Genomic DNA, 14716 nt, shown 5'->3' on the forward strand with positions numbered 1-14716 from the left:
AATTTATAAAATTAATGAATAACAACATTATTGCAAAATGAGAATGGGTAACTCGGCTAGGGACAGCAATGTGTTGTGTAGGTTTTGGGCCTCAATCATACATCACAGAAGGTCATACAGCCCAGTGTGCCCTATAGCAACTCTTTGTAGGAGCCATCCGATTAAACCTTCTCCCGTTCTCTTTTCCATTTGTTTTACCTTTGTGTGAAATGCCGTGGACAGATTCACTGGTGTTATTCAACTGCAGCTGCCTCAACTTAGGTGTGTGATAAAGCAACCAGTGTCAGCAGGATATCAGCAAAAGCAAATTTTATTCTGTTCAGACTAATCTGATCAAAGTCTCACAGAGTGTTGGGATACTAACAAACTATAGTCACGTTGACTGACTCCTTGCATGTTGAACAAGCATATTCAGTCAAATGTTCTGTCTACCAGAATTCTGTATTCTAGGAGAATATTTCAGGGTGTATAGATTCTATTTTCTCTTCAATGTTCTTCCTTTTTGATTTCCTAAGTATTGTTTGCTCGCCAGTCTTTGTGTGTCAGTACTGGCCCAACGAAATATCAGAAAACTGAATTTTGCCCAAATATGCTGCACATTTGTACACTCATGATTCTCAATCTAATTTTAAATCTGTTCTAAATTAATGGCCTAAATCTTCAGATCTTTGGATCGTCAGAGACCATGTAACCATGGAGGTGAAATAGACACTGCTGAAGTCTCGATGTACTGCAGGGAAATGGCCTGAGAAGTTTCAATCCTAATTGAACAATTCCCCTACTCATTGAAACAACTGTAGAAGTCTCAGACTCTCTGTCAGTTCAGACGTGTTTATCTAAATTGTTCAAATCTGAGTCTAATTGCTGGGTAACTCCATTCTGGTACTCTGATCACTTATGTTTTATAAAAAACACATTAAATTCATGTATGGACGAGCCCTGTCATGTGGACTGGTTTTATGTTTTGCATCTCCTTTGTCTCCCAGGAGATTAAATTACAGACAATTGTGGCAAAAGTAAAACAGATTTGATCATAAAGGAACATGTCAATAGGCAATCTGTTTGAAGATTGGCAATGCAATCGATTTTGGCTCTAAACCGCCAGGAAGAGAGGATGATGTTTTGCATTCAATAGATTTTCATGCTGCATCAAAGATGGAAGACCATTTCTGTGTACCATGTTACCTGGTGTTCTGCAGTTATTGTGCAGTTATTATTCCAACTATTGTGAGTGGAACCCTACTCCTGTGTAGAGCACGTAACTCCACATGTATGTTTAGAATATGTAATGGGATGATTTATCTCCATTGCCAAAGAAATTTAGACAGGAGTGAATAGAACGAGTGAAGTTATGGTTTTGACCTTTTAAAAATGCTGTCTGTCTTGACCTGGCCTTGAAGTACCATGTAGAAGTAGAGGAAAATGTTTGAATGGTTTTGAAAGACACATTGCAGTTTTAAAATGAATATATGCGGCCTAGCAAGGTACATCTTATCGATTCAAGGATGGGTATACATATCCGTATTCCAGCTTCCCAAGAGTGTGCATTTTTTAACAATATGCTGCCATTTTGGCCATGAATTTTATATATTTGAAAGGGTTTAGTACCATTCTCCACCATGAACACTGTTTTTCATCCTGATAGGAAAGTTACTATTAACTGACTATGTTAGGGAATTCTTGGAAACTGAAAGCAAAATATCGCACATAATCAATAGCACTAACAGGAGACCAATGTAAAGCTAGAATCAAATCAAGGCTTTCAGATGATCACCACATAACGCAACATGATGGTTAATGATATTTTCTAAACTGCGTGATAAAATTATGACTTTATAGTTTACAGTCTCTATATTAATGTCTTGGAAGTACAACCAAACCAAATTTTATAAATTCCTGCATATAGAGAAATAATATATAAGCTTATACAAGTCTGATCATTTGAGTTTACAATCTGTATTTACCTAGTTATGTTGCTGTTTTATCTGACAGAAAGATAAGATGATTAATCATTTACTTTACCTTAATGCTCATAATGCATCCACCTTGTTATGAATATTAACAGCACAGATTATTGCGAATGGATATGGTTAAGTAGCTATTACAGAGGCATGATTGCAGGATGATCACGACTGGGAGTTAAATATCCAGAGGTATCAGATGATTCGGAAGGACAGACAGGAAGGTAAGGGAGGTGGTGTAGCTCTGAGATTATAGAGAAGCAAGTGCTGGATGTCTTGAAACGGTTAAAGGTGGATAAATCCCCAGGACCTGATCAGGTGTACTCGCAAACTCTGTAGGAAGCCAGAGAAGTGATTGCTGGGCCTCTTGCTGAGATGTTTGTATCATCGATAGTCATAGGTGAGGTGCCAGAAGACTGGAGGTTGGCAAATGTGGTGCCACTGATAAAGAAGGGCGGTAAAGGCATGCCAGGGAACTATAGACCGGTGAGCCTGACCTCAGTGGTGGGCAAGTTGTTGGAGGGAATCCTGAGGGACAGGATGTATATGTATTTGGAAAGGCAAGGACTGATTAGGGATAGTCAACATTGCTTTGTGTGTGAGAAATCATGTCTCACAAACTTGATTGAGTTTTTTTGAAGAAGTAACAAAGAGGATTGATGAGGGCAGAGCAGTAGATGTGATCAATATGAACATCAGTTAGGCGTTCGACAAGGTTCCCCATGGGAGACTGGTTAGCAAGGTTAGATCTCATGAAATACAGGGAGAATTAGCCATTTGGATACAGAACTGGCTCCAAGGTAGAAGACAGAGGGTGGTGGAGGGTTGTTTTTCAGACTGGAGGCCTGTGACCAGTGAAGTGCCACAAGGATCAGTGCTGGGTCCTCTACTTTTTGTCATTTACATAAATGATTTGCATGCGAGCATAAGAGGTACAGTTAGTAAGTTTGCAGAGGACACCAAAATTGGAGGTGTAGTGGACAGCGAAGGGGGTTACCTCAGGTTACAACAGGATCTTGACCAGATGGGCCAATGGGCTGAGAAGTGGCAGATGGAGTTTAATTCAGATAAATGCGAGGTACTGCATTTTGGGAAAGCAAATCTTAGCAGGAATTATACACTTAATGGTAAGGTGCTAGGGAGTGTTGCTGAACAGAGACCTTGGAGTGCAGGTTCATAGCTCCTTGAAAGTGGAGTTGCGGGTAGATAGGATAGTGAAGAAGGCGTTTGGTATGCTTTCCTTTATTGGTCAGAGTATTGAGTACAGGAGTTGGTCATGTTGCAGCTGTACAGGACAATGGTTAGGCCACTGTTGGAATATTGTGTGCAATTCTGGTCTCCTTCCTATCGGAAAGCTGTTGTGAAACTTGAAAGGTTTCAGAAAAGATTTACAAGGATGTTGCCAGGGTTGGAGGATTTGAGGTATAGGGAGAGGCTAAACAGGCTGGGGCTGTTTTCCCTGGAGTGTCGGAGGCTGAGGGGTGACCTTAGAGAGGTTTACAAAATCATAAGGGGCATGGATAGGATAAATAGGCAAAGTCTTTTCGCTGGGGTTGTGGAGTCCAGAACTAGAGGGCATAGGTTTAGGGTGAGAGGGGAAAGATATAAAAGAGACCTAAGGGGCAACTTTTTCATGCAGAGGGTAGTACGTGTATGGAATGAGCTGCCAGATGAAGTGGTGGAGACTGATACAATTGCAACATTTAAGAGGCATTTGGATGGGTATATGAATAGGAAGGGTTTGGAGGGATATGGGCTGGGTGCTGGCAGGTGGGACTAGATTGGGTTGGGATATCTGGTCGGCATGAACGGATTGGACCGAAGGATCTGTTTCCATGCTGTACATCTCTATGACTCTATGGCATCAGGACGGTGGTGAGAAATGACATAGGTTCTATGGGATTTTGATCAGATAGGCCAATGGACTGAGGAATGGCAGATGGAGTTTAATTTAAATAAATGTGAGGTGCTCCATTTTGGAAAAGCAAATCAGAGCAGGACTTAGACACTTAGTGGTACGGTCCCGGAAAATGTTGCTGAACAAAGAGACCTTGAAGTGCAGGTTCATAGCTCCTTGAAAGGTGTTTGGTATGCTTTCCTTTATTGGTCAGAGTATCGAGTACAGGAGTTGGGAGGTCATGTTGCAGCTGTACAGGACATTGGTTAGGCCACTGTTGGAATATTGCATGCAATTCTGGTCTCCTCCTTATCGGAAGGATATTGTGAAACTTGAAAGGTTTCAGAAAAGATTTACAAGGATGTTGCCAGGGTTGAAGGATTTGAGTTACAGGGAGAGGTTGAATAGGCTGGGGCTGTTTTCCCTGGAGCGTCAGAGGCTGTGGCGTGATCTTATAGAAGTTTATAAAATCATGAGGGGCATGAATAGGATAAATAGGCAAGGTCTTTTCCCTGTGCATGGAGGGTCCAGAACGAGAGGGCATAGGTTTAGGGTGAGAGGGGAAAGATACAAAAGGAACCTAAGGGTCAACTTTTTCACGCAGAAGGTGGTATGTGAATGGAATGAGCTGACAGAGGAAGTGGTGGAGGCTGGTACAATTACAACATTTGAAAGGCATCTGAATGGATATATGAATAGAAAGGGTTTAGAGTGACATTGGCCAAGTGCTGGTAAATGGGACGAGATTAGGTTGGGATATCTGGTCAGCATGGATGAGTTAGATCTATGCTGTACACCTCTATGATTCTATGACTCTATGGAGAATAAGGTTGAATCATTTTAGGTGGAAGTTAGAAATTCTAGGAAGAAAACATCATTGATCAGCATAGTCTATAGGCTACCGAGTAATAGCATCACATTGGGGCAGCAATAAACAGATAACAGCAATTATCATGGGGTTTTAATCTGCATGTCAATCGGTTGAACCAGGTTGTCATGTTAGCCTTGAGGAAGAGTTCATTGAATGTACCTGCGATAGTTTTCTTGAACAATATGTAATGGAACCAATGAGGGAGCAAGATATCCTCGATCTGGTCTTGTGTGATGGGACAGAAATAAGGAAGGAGCGATCACAGTATGGTTGAATTTAGAATACAGATGGAAGGTGAAAAGATAAAATCTAATCCCAGGGTCCTGCGCTTAAACAAAGGACACGCCAATAGGATGAAGGAGGAGTTAGCTAAAGTAGACTGGATGCAAAGACTTTATGATGGGACATTTGACAAGCAGTGGAGAACTTTCAAAGCTATTTTTCAAAGTACTCAGTGAAAGTATACACCAGTGAAAAGGAAGGATTATAGGAAAAGGGGTAGTCTTCCATTGATATCTAAGGAAATAAGGGAGGCTTCTAAACTTACAGAGAAGGCATACAAAGTGGTCAAGTACAGCAGGAAATTAGAAGATTGGGAAAGCTCTAAACATCAACAGAAAGCCACAAAAAAATCTATAAAGAAAAGTAAGATGGATTATGAGAATAAACTAGCTCAGAATATAAACACATAGCAAAAGTTTCTACAAATATATAAAACAAAAAAGAGTAGCTATAAAGTAAACATTGTCATTTAGAGGATGGGAAGGGGGATTTAGCAATGGGAATATGAGGAAATGGCCGAGGCACTGAACAGGTATTTTGTGTCAGTCTTCACAGTGGAGGACATGAGTAGCATGCCAGTAATTGACAAAGAAATGAAGGTAGGTGAGGACCTCGATGTAGTGTTGGGCAAGCTAATTGAGCTAACAGCAGACAAGTCTCTTAGTCCTGATGGAATGCATTCCAGGGTATTAAAAGAGATGGCGGGAGAAATAGCAAATACACTTGTAGTAATTTTCCAAAGTTCACTGGACTCTGTGGCAGTTCCAGCAGATTGGAAAACAGCAAATGTGACACCACTATTTTGAAAATGAGTTACACAAAAGATGAGGAATTATAGACTGGTAAACTTAACTTCTGGAGTGAGGAAGATGCTTGAGTCTATTATCAAGGAAGAAATAGCAAGGCATCTAGTTAGTAATTGTTCCTTTTGGGCGGATGCAGCATGGGTTCATGAAGGGCAAGTCATGCTTAATTAATCTACTAGAATTCTATGAAAACATTATGAGCATGGCGGACAACTGGGACCCAGTAGATGTGGTGTATCTAGAGATTCAACAAGATGCTGCAAAAAAGGGTGCTGCATAAGATAAAGATGTATGACATTATGGGTAATGTATTAGCATGGATAGAGGATTGGTTAACAGGAAGCAAAGAGTGTGGATAAATTAGTGCTTTTCTGGTTGGCAATCAGTTACGAGTGGTGTGCCTCAGTGGTGAGACCGAAATTATTCACAACTTAGATTGATAATATGGAGTTGGTGACCATGTGTAGTGTGTCAAAGTTTTCAGATAGCATTAAGATGAGTGGTAGAGCAAAGTTTCCAGAGGACTGTGAAACTTTGCAAAGGGACGTTATTTAAGTGAGCGGGCAAAGTTCTGGCAGATGGAGTACAATATTAATAAATGTGAACTCATCCATTTTGGTAGGAATAGGAGTAGAAAGGACTATCATTTCAATAGTGTGAAACTACAACATGCTGCTGTGTAGAGGGACCTGGGTATCCTACATGAATCACAGAAGGTTGGTTTGCAGGTGCAACAGGAAATTAAGAAGGCAAATGGAATTTTGTCCTTCATTGCTAAAGGGATTGAGTTTAAAAAAGGGAGACTATGTTGCAGCTGTACAGGGCACTGGTGAGGATACACCTGGAGTACAGCGTGCAGTTTTGATCTCCTTACTTGAGAAAGGATGTACTGGCACGAGAGGAGGTGAAGAGGAGGTTCACTAGGTTGATTCTGGAGTCGAGGGGGTTGGCTTATGAGGAGAGACAGAGCAGACTAGGATTATATTCATTGGAATTTAGAAGAGTGAGGGGTGATCTTCTAGAAACATAAAATTATGAAGGGAATAGATAAGATAGAGGTAGAGAGGATGTTTCAACTGGCAGGTGAAACTAGGACAGGAGGGCATTACCTCAAGATTAGGGGGAGCAAATTTAGGACTGAATTGAGAAGGAACTTCTTGACCCAAAGAGTAAGTAGTTGAGGCTTCTTCAGTAAATGTTTTTAAAGCTAAGATCGATACATTTTTGAACAGTAAAGAAAGTAAGAGCCAAGCACAGGTAAATGGAGCTGAGTCTATGGAAAGATCAGCCGTGATCTTATTGAATGGTGGAGCAGGCATGAGGGGTCAGGTGGGCCTACTCCTGCTCCTAGTTGTTATGTTCATTATTTCCACATTTAATGAGCATTCATAACAGGAACTTCATTGGCAGAATATTATACTTACAAAATCAATTCAAATTCAAGGGTTTGAAACACATTTTATTTTCATTTGTATGGTTTTTGGTTATTACATTTGTTACACGTTGAGCTGGCAAATATTTAAGATGGAAAGCAACAAAACATGTTAGAATTACAATGGTTAGCAGCAAAAGAGTGGATTCAATATTTGACAGAATTTGTCAAGCAAGCATTCAGTCTTTTCACAATATTCAGCATTGTAAGCATAACAGATTTAATTCCACCAGAATCTGTTAGTGTTCACAACTTTGGGAATAGGATTTCAAGAATGTCAAATTAACATAACTTTATAGGGCATCATGGAACCCTCTTCATAAACTTATTTCATTATGATATGAATATTTTAATTTACTAAAGGAGTGTGCTCATCTTGCTGAATATCTGCCGTAATCATCTACAAAAAGCCAAATTCTGGATTAGTGGTGCTGGAAGAGCACAGCAGTTCAGGCAGCATCCAATGAGCAGCGAAATCGAGGTTTCGGGCAAAAGCCCTTCATCAGGAAAAAGCCAAAGTCAACTTGGATGGATGAGATCAAGAAAATTCATTTTCAATGATTTTCATTTGTTGTTGTTTATAACTTTCTAAATGGAGTAATTTTCTTTGGCCATTGGGCATAGAGAAGGATTTGAAGTCTGTATTTTGAAATGTTTCTGCTTTTTGACGTAGTAGTGATGGCTGATATTTATATTAGTTTGGGGAAAGTATCGAATCAAATACAGATTGCTGTTCAGGGTAGGTGACCAGAATGTGTTTGTGGTTTTAAACATGAACTTTGATTTTAAAGGTTAGACTTTAACCAGGAAAGCTATAATAGAACAAGAAAAGAAGTCAGGTTAGTGACAGAAATATTTGCTTGAAGTGTTTCTTCAAATAACTACTATGGAACCCATTAAACTTCAACTATTTTATAGAGGAGATTTTGGTAGGTATGGTTTTTAAAACATGTCAATTTTCTGACTTCAAATGCCAGCATTACTTCAACCAAAGAAAACCAGAAGGGAAAGTGGAGATTCAATAAAGCAACTATGACCTATGAGTAGCAGGGCTTGTGAATTAATTTTAAACTGAGTTGAAATGGTGCTACTGTTAGCAGCAATGAGATTGAAAATAAACCAAATCTTTAATTAAGGGCATTATGCTTTCTCAATAAGTTAGTAACAGAAAATTAGCATCAATGTAGACATTTCTAAATTCTGCTGTTTTAGAGTTACAAGTAAAATATCTTCAGACAAGTTCATTTCTACAATGAGAGGTTGTGAACAAGCCTTCATCAATCACTGTACATGAACAACAGTTTCTCTTTCAGTTTGTTGTTGGAAAATTAGCCACATTTCCAAAATACACTGAAGTGGCTGAGGCCCCTTTACAGGAGCCATTCTTTACCCTCAGGGGCCACATTGCTGATTGAGAGGCCGAGAATGTGGTACTTCTTTGTGGATTGGCATTTGCATTTTTCCATGATCTACATTCGGATCTAAACAGAAATGAAAGCAAAAAATAAAGTGAAGCTGTTCATGGTGCAATTAAGTAGTTAGCACACCACCAATCATTCACTACTGAATACTTCAACACATTTTAGAACTTCTACTCTCTCTCTCTTGTCAGGAGTAATTCTGAAAACCTTCAAAGTTTATGTAGGGAGGTGTGAGAGGTATACTGTGCCTGAAGAAACTGAAAGGGAAAGCTGGTCATTTTAACCTCTAATCCTGGCTAGGAACACACGCATAGGAGGCTCTTATGTTATTCAATCCAGCAGCCACCTCCCCCATTCTAGAATATGGGTGATCATCCATCAACACACCATATTCCTAGGCTACCTTCATATCCCTTGATGTTGTTAGTAACTAGAAACCTATCAGTTTCTTTCTTGAACTTACATAATCCCCCACCTTTCACAGCACTCTGAGGTAGAGTTCCAAAGATTCACCACTCTTGAGTGAAGAGATTCTTCCTCATCTCAATCCTAAATGGCTTGCCTTTTATTCTGAGGCTGGGTCCCCTGGTTCTAGACCCCATAATCAGGTGAAGAAAAACACAGACCACTCCTTTCCGGAACCTGCCCTATGATAAATACTAGTAACAAGGAACTGTGACAATACTATGGGTTTAAGAGATATATTTTGTCCTTTTTTTAATGAAGAAAGTTGAGACAAAGGTATTAAGCAGTCTGCTGAAATCCAATAGAGTAAACAGCTTGTGGCCGTAGGGCTTTTTAAAAAAAAAGTTGGAACAATAAAAGCAGCCTGAATGGGTGGGTTCAAGCTCCCAAAGAATCAGGATATTTCGTTTTAGCTTTCTGGATCTTGAAGCTGGTTGTGGAAGCTCTTATTCCTCTCTCTCTGACAGCTAAAAGCTGGGGTTCTCTTCCTGCTACTAGAACTGCATTTGAGACAATCTATTTTACTGAATTTGCCTTGATCAAGGGTGCATTTGTGGGATGTTATTATATTGGAACAGTCAATTAGTTGTAGTTAATACAGCTATTATTTTGATAAACATTTCAGTAGTTACAGTTAAGCTAATTCTCTTTCTTTTGTTAGTGTTTTAACGGTAGTGTAAATTTAAAGTATGTTCTGCTTAAAGTCAATTAGCTTGACCAATTGAATTACACGTGGAATGTAGTGCCTTACACTTTTGTTTAAAATAAGAAAAAAATTAGGGTCTAGGCTCCCTTAATATATTTTGAGGAGGTTTGGTCTGGTCCATATCAGAGTCATGTATGTGATTATAAGTTTCAGTCAAATTACAAAGGGGTTTGCACTTTTGTTATTAAAGCAACAAGACCAACGAATTTAACAAAACAAAAAAACTGCCAATACTGGACATTTGACAGAAAAACCAAAATTGCTGGAGAAACCCAGCAGGTCAGGCAGCATCTATGCGAATAAAGCAAAATTAACGTTTTGGGTCCAGATTACTGTTCAGACCAGGTGACCAGAATGTTTTAAACACGAATCTTGACTTTAAAGGTTAGACTTTAACCAGGAAAGCTATAATAGAACAAGAAAAGAAGTCAGATTAGTGACAGAATATTTGCTTGAAGTGTTTCTACAACTAACTCCTAAGGTGCCCATTAAACCTCTACTATATTTTATAGAGGAGACTTTGGTAGGTATGGTTTTTAAAACATCTAGGAGAAAGTGAGGATTGCAGGTGCTGGAGATCAGAGCTGAAAAATGTGTTGTTGGAAAAGCTAATTGACTTTAAGCAGAACATACTTTAAATTTACACTACCGTTAAAACACTGCCAAAGAGTTGCTGAAGAAGGTCGATTCTCCTGCTCCTTTGATGCGCTTTTCCAGCAACACATTTTTCGGCTCTGGTTTTTAAAATATGTCAACTTTCTGACTTCAAATACCAGCATTACTTCAGCCAAAGAAAACCAGAAGGGAAAGTGAAGATTGAATAAAGCAACTATGACCTATGAATAGCAGGGCTTGTGAATGAATTTTAAACTGAGTTGAAATGGTGCCACTGTTACCAGCATCTGAGGAAGGGTCTCTTGTCCCGAAATGTTAAATCTGCTTTATCTCCACAGATGCTGTCAGTTTCTCCAGCAATTTCTGCCAATTAATTTGATGTTTGAGTCAAATCCCTGTTTGTTGTGTGCATTTTGTTGTTCTGTGGTCCAGGAATCATTGTGAGGCGAGAGGGAATGGAATCTCTTAAAGGATCGACAAGGCTCCAGCATTGCTCTTGTAATCGAGATGAAATCTGACATTCTGCAAATATGACCTGTCATTTTAATGTTCTCTGTCTGAATACCTGGAGGCAAAATTTCCTGTTGTCTTTCCAGTGAATCACCTGCCTACTATTTTGCTTAGATCATGTTACCAGGCAAGGTTTAAGAGAGTTCAACTTATCAAACAGGTATTTCCTGTTAACGGAATACCGAACTCTGCAAAGTCATGCTGACACTAACACAATGCAAGCACTTACATTGTCATCTGCTTTATTACCTAAAATTCCTATGGTAGTTTGAGATAAACAGGTCTCAGTAACTTACAATAAATTTTCAAAGGCACAACTTGAAGAGACTGTCTGCTTTACACCAGAAAAAAAATGTTTTTTCATCATGCATTACGGTATTAAAAGCAACAAGAAATCTTAACGATACACGTACACTTTGCCTGACTGACTGCAGCCGGAGTAGATACAGATACCGTCCGATCTTCCTCCTTCCTGCCACAAAGGGCAGAGATCTTCCGTGCCACATATCGGCAGGCTTGGGGAGAAAAGAAATTTACAAATAAAACTCGTTGAATTGCCAGCTATTACTTTTGTTACATATTCCGGTCAGTTATGCTGTTTGGAACAATACATCGGTTCCTGTTATAGGGTGTTAGATTAAGTAAGGAAACATTCAGGGATAAAGCCGCTTTTGACAGGCTCAGGTAAAGTATGCACACTGAAGCAAGTCTACAGGTTATTTCTTGCTCACGGAAAGTACTGCAAATGATGAGAAAAGTGCAACGAAGCCAAAAAAAGCAACAGGGGTCATTGAATACCAGCACAGAATTAACCCATCAAGTCTGGGTGCAAAGGATAGAAATTAATTTGTGCTCCAACTGAAATGAAAATGCAATATTGTTTGTGGAAATTATATTAGACACCTCCTGTTTGAACTTTTCCTCTGCCTTTATGGTCCGCTGGTACATGTATTACCCATCATAGAAACATGAAACATAAAAACAGGTGTAGGCTTTTCAAGCCTGTTCTGCTATTCAATATTATCATGGCTGATTATCCAACTCAGTATCCTGTTCCCACTTTCTTCCCAAATCATTTGATCCCTTTAACCCTAAGAGCTTATCTCTCTCTCTCTCGAAATCATTCAATATTTTAACTTCAACTGTTTTCTGAGGCATAAGAGTTCCATGGGCTCACCACTCTCTCTGGGTGAAGAAATTCTTCCTAAATGGCTACCCTATATCTTTAAACTGTGACTGCTGGTTCTAGACTTGCCCATCTTTGAGAGCATCCTTCCTGTGTTTGTTATGGCTAGTCCTGTTAGAATTTTACGGATTTCTGAGATTGCATCACCAGCACCATCCCCCACCCCTGCCCTCCATTCTTCTCAATACAAGTGAATATGATCCTAACCAATCTAGTCTCTCTTCATATAGCAGTCCTGCCATCCCAAGAATCCACCTGGCAAAGCTTCGTTGAACTTCCCTCTGATAAGGAGACCAAAACTGCCACAATACTCCAGGTGTGGTCTCACCAAGATCTTACACAAAACAGAAAGGTATCTCCGTTCCATATTCCAATTCTGTCATTATAGCGACCAATATACCTCTTGTCTTCTTTACCACCTGCTACATCTGCCATGTTTTATTTCAGCGATTGGTGCACTGGGACACCCAGGTCTTGTTGCATCTTCCCTTTTCTCAATTCCAATCAGCAAAGGAAAGGACAGTAATCTACTGCAGTTAGCTGTGCAAACTATAAAGGCTGAATAAGTCTCCAATTTTCCTTTACAAAGATTCAAAAGAATCCTAACCCACATTTTAGCATTATATACTGAAATTAAACAGAACCCAAGACTTGGAAACAATGATACAACCAAATATTTTATGAATGGCTTGTTCTGGTTCCTATAAATCATCTTAACACTATAATAAATTCAAAACACTGCAAATGCTGAAAATCTGAAATAAAAATATGAATTCCTGGAGAAACTCAGCAAGTCTGTCAGCATCGGTAGAGAGAGAAACATTAACTCTTTCTTTCTCCACGGATGCTACCAGACCTGTTCAGTTTGTCCTGTTTATATTTCTTAACATACTGTTTGGAAATTTACTTACAATGTTGTTCGAAATGCATGTTGTAATTAAAAAAGTCATAACACAGATCATTTGCTTTTAATGCAGACTTTCCTTGAATGACTCATCATTTATTTGGAGCAATATGTAGTAATTACACTCAGTGAATAAGAAGCACTTATTTTCTGCCTGCCTCAGATTAAATGAAGTAACAAGTGAGATGGGAGCACCTTACCATTAGTAATAACTCATACCATCTTGTATCTTCTTTTTCCACTCACAACTGATTTCTGTTAGAAGTTGCCCACAGAACCCAGGTATGAATTTGACCTGCAGGGTACAAACCAGTAGGCATTATGTTGTGAATCAACTTTAAAACTGACAATTAGTCCTACAATTTATACTGCAGTAAACTTCCTGCAAACAGTATCGAATAAATGTTGAGAGCCTATTACACAAAGGAGAGAATTTAATAACATCATCTAGCACCAGAAACATTATGCTGTTAATTGTGTATATACTAGTGTCTACAATATTAATAATTTTATCTAGAAAAGCGGAAATTAACCTGATAAATATCTGCTAAACTTGGATCACACAATATGTAATAATATTTTGGAATAGGTTGATTAGAAAATACCTATAATTTGTGCAGAACTCAACACAGACTCAATGTTAAACTGTAACCATTATCTGCAATACAGTTGAACCTTACCCTTGTGTGCAGTTGCCAAGAATCAGCTGCTGAACTTTACCTTGAAGGTTTTTATAGGTAGATAGTAACTCCACCTTTTGTTACCACAACAACCATGTAACACGTGAACAAAACAGAACTATCCAGTTGAAGCAAGATGGAATATCAGTTCATGTAATTATTCAGATTTTCTAGACTTCAGCCAGTCAGGCTTTCCTGTCCCTGTTTATAAGGCTCTGTTGATCAGTCTTTTATTGAAACGTTGCTGGAGCAGCTTCAAATGCTCCTTGACTGTTTTTCTCTGGACTGGACATTGGAACTGTGTGCAATTTAGATAATAAGTGAAAATGCTGTTTTACAGGAACTACTGTTTGTTAAAGAGGACTGTAAATGAAAAATATGATATGGACATAAAGCAGAGTTAGAAGTAGCATTGGGAGCTGTGTGTGATGGAATATTCTGAATCATGTCTGCAAACAGGTCTGGGGATCATGATGCTACCTGCTACTTTAAACAATAATAACCCTCAGCCTAGTGTTTACACCCAGCTGCAGATCCACATTTGTGTGTAATTTACCACACTATTGAAAGCCAGCCTGTATCTCTTGCTGGATGGAGAACTGTCCATTACCCAAAGGGATTCTCATTTATTTAAACGGCCATATCTCTAAAGGAATATCTTATGTTCGGTGTTTCTTGGTCAGCCTGATCCTGGGGATCTTCAAGGTGAGTTTGAGGATTTTAACAGGTCTGTCAGTGAATTAATTGGCCAGCAGAGATGATCTGTGATTGCAAAAGGTATGTTGTAACTTTTGCTGATTTTGAAAGCCCTACACCATTACAGATTCACGGACGCTCTTTCAAATTCACATTCAAGTTGAAATACTCCCACCAGGCCGTTATTAACTACCCCTAAGACCCACTCTCATTGTCCCACTCCCACATCACCCCAAGCCTCAGTCCTGGCATTGAAATGCCCCTTTATTTAGTTTTGTTAAGTG

The 14716-nt window shown here is 39.2% G+C and overlaps 1 long non-coding RNA gene across 2 annotated transcripts; it reads right to left on the reverse strand.

Annotated features, from left to right (window-relative positions):
* Positions 1–7255: 7255 nt before the first annotated feature.
* LOC140469237 (uncharacterized) lies at positions 7256–13771 on the reverse strand. Of its 2 annotated transcripts, none has more exons than XR_011956030.1 (4): positions 13737–13771; positions 13257–13351; positions 11380–11481; positions 7256–8730 (listed from the first exon to the last, which is right to left on the reverse strand). It is a non-coding gene; the product is annotated as an uncharacterized lncRNA (long non-coding RNA). The 2 variants fall into 2 exon arrangements; XR_011956031.1 differs by lacking the exon at positions 13737–13771 and adding an exon at positions 13662–13680.
* Between the last annotated feature and the right edge of the window lie 945 nt (positions 13772–14716).

The sequence above is a fragment of the Chiloscyllium punctatum genome, chromosome 49, assembly GCF_047496795.1.
Source record: "Chiloscyllium punctatum isolate Juve2018m chromosome 49, sChiPun1.3, whole genome shotgun sequence".
Classification (NCBI taxonomy): domain Eukaryota; kingdom Metazoa; phylum Chordata; class Chondrichthyes; order Orectolobiformes; family Hemiscylliidae; genus Chiloscyllium; species Chiloscyllium punctatum.